The 2500-nt window shown below is 36.8% G+C and overlaps 1 protein-coding gene across 1 annotated transcript in view; it reads right to left on the bottom strand.

Moving 5' to 3' along the window:
* The window catches only part of LOC119577334, a 50076-nt gene that overhangs the window by 11700 nt on the left and 35876 nt on the right, over positions 1–2500 (bottom strand). The window lies entirely within an intron of this gene.

Genomic DNA, 2500 nt, shown 5'->3' with positions numbered 1-2500 from the left:
CATCTCTGTGTCCCATTTTCACTCTACCCTCTCTAAATCCATCGATCTATCTGTACACACCTTTCTATCTATCGCTATACTCCTCCTCTCGCTTATCTCCCTCCATAAAACGGGTCGCCTCCAGTTACTTAGACCTTATCACGATCGGTAAACACAAGGTTCTTCCCGTTTACTGTAAAGAGGACAAGTTATTTTAATCATGTTTACATAATACACGCGGGGACTCTCTCAATACGTGGGAGTTGCGAAAGAGTCTCGGTTGTTTGGTTGTGTTTGTGTGTGTTTGATTGTGTGCGTATGTTTGTTTGTTGTATTTGTGTGTGTGTGTGTGTGTGAGAGAGAGAGAGAGAGAGAGAGAGAGGAGAGAGAGAGGGAGAGAGAGAGAGAGAGAGAGAGAGAGAGAGGAGAGAGAGAGGAGAGAGAAGAGAGAGAGAGAGGAGAGAGAGAGAGAGAGAGAGAGAGAGAGGAAGAAGAGAGAGAGAGAGAGAGAGAGAGAGAGAGAGAGAGAGAGAGAGAGAGAGAGGAAGGGAGAAGGAGAGAGAGAGAGAGAGAAGGAAAGGATTCACAGAATATCTATCCTACACATCGCAGTACAGTATACCAAAATGTGAAAGAAAGAAAAAAGAAAAAACACTAAGGAAATAAAAAAATATATATATCCCGTTTTTTTTTCATATTTTCGTGTTTTGTTTTGTTTTTTAGTTTGTTTGTTTATTTATTTGTTTCTAACAAATAAGAACAGCCACAGACGGTTAACTGTATTTGTATTTACCTAACAATAAACACAACTGTCATTACCAATACACGTAACCACACCTTTAAAATAATAAGAAAACAAAAATAATAATAATAATGATAATAATAATAATAATAATAATAATAATAATAATAATAATAATAATAATAATAATAATAATAATAACAATAATAATAATATAATAATAATAATAAATAATAATAAATAATCAACGAAAAAAAAATAGATCAACAACCGGCAACAACAGCGACATTAACCCCGTTACCTCGAACCCTTTAAGAAAGAGGACAAGAAAGATAAAAGGAACTGACACTCTACCGAGGTTTTGGGGACTGTCCTGCACTTAAGACCAATTTCCTTGTCACGCGTCCTGTTCCTGTTAATCAGTCTCGTTCCGGTGCTTTTGCTTTCCTTTTCCTGTTGCCTTGGGGATGGATATTTTACCATTTTTCTTTCTCTGTTTCTGTTGGTTTGATTTTTTTTTTTTTTTTTTTTTTTTTTATTTTTTCTTTTTTTGTTATTGTTTTTTTTTCTTCGTCTTCTTCTTCTCTTCTTTTTCCGTTTTTCGTTTTTTATGATCTTTTTTATTTTTTCGTTTCTGATATTTTTTTTTTTTGTCACTTTTCTATTTTATTTTCTATTTTTCTTTTCCTTTTTTTTATTTGATTCCGTTTCTGATATCTATTATTATCCTTTCTTTGTCCCTTTTTCCATTTGTTCTATATTTTTTACTCCATTTCTGATATTTATCTTTCATTTTACGTCACTTTTTTCACTTGTTTAGTTTTGCTGCTCAATGATCACTGCTTTCGTTTTTGTTTTTAGTTTGTTTGTTTGTTTTTTGTTGTTCTCTTTCGGATGTTTATTCTCGTATTTTTTTCATTCAAACACCGTACGCTCTTTCTAGACACAAGGTAATACGAATAACTATCATAAATATATAATCTCAGGAATTGACACTCACACCTGCAACACATAACATCCTTTTCTCACACACGTAAACTACGACAGACCTAAAAGACAGGCTACTCTCTGTTATGAAAAGGAAAACAATCCGCTGTATGTTGCCTTGTTGTCATACTCGCAGTGGCAGAGTATAATGTCATCACCAGTGGACTGTTTATCAACTTCCGTGATGGACTGAACAATGTCTGTACTGTGAGAGACTCTTGTTTGTGCTCTAGTGTAGGGATTATGGGGTGTGGGTACTGTATGTATGTGTTTGTCTATTGCGGGTCGTCTTTGTAGAGAGATAGGGGGGAGGATGGAAGGGAGAGGAGAGACAGAGGGAGGGAGGGAGGGGGAAGAAGGGAGAGAGAGAGGGAGGGAGGGAGAGAGAGAGAAAGAGAAGAAAAGAGAGTGAGAGAGAGAGAGAGACAGACAGACAGACAGACAGACAGACAAACAGACAGACAGACAGGCAATACGCACACACACACACACACACACACACACACACACAGAAAGAAAGAAAGAAGAGGGGGAAAAAAACACACATGTACCGTATATACTGTATACATAAATAAATACCCACATGCACCCTACAAAATGATAACCATCTCAGGCACGCAGACAGTCAGACAATGGTAAGATATCCATCGTGAGAACATATAATCCAGGCCAGGTTCTCATTCTGGATATTCCGGATTGTGACCCAAATATCCTAATGGCCTGGAGCGAAGATCTGTTTTTAGAAACCGGAAAAAGGGGGTGTTTTGTATTCACTGGCATCTTCACGACATA

The sequence above is a fragment of the Penaeus monodon genome, chromosome 1 (genome assembly GCF_015228065.2).
Source record: "Penaeus monodon isolate SGIC_2016 chromosome 1, NSTDA_Pmon_1, whole genome shotgun sequence".
Lineage (NCBI taxonomy): Eukaryota > Metazoa > Arthropoda > Malacostraca > Decapoda > Penaeidae > Penaeus > Penaeus monodon.
Note: the sequence above shows the minus strand (reverse complement) of the source record. Positions and strands in the feature narration are given on the sequence as shown.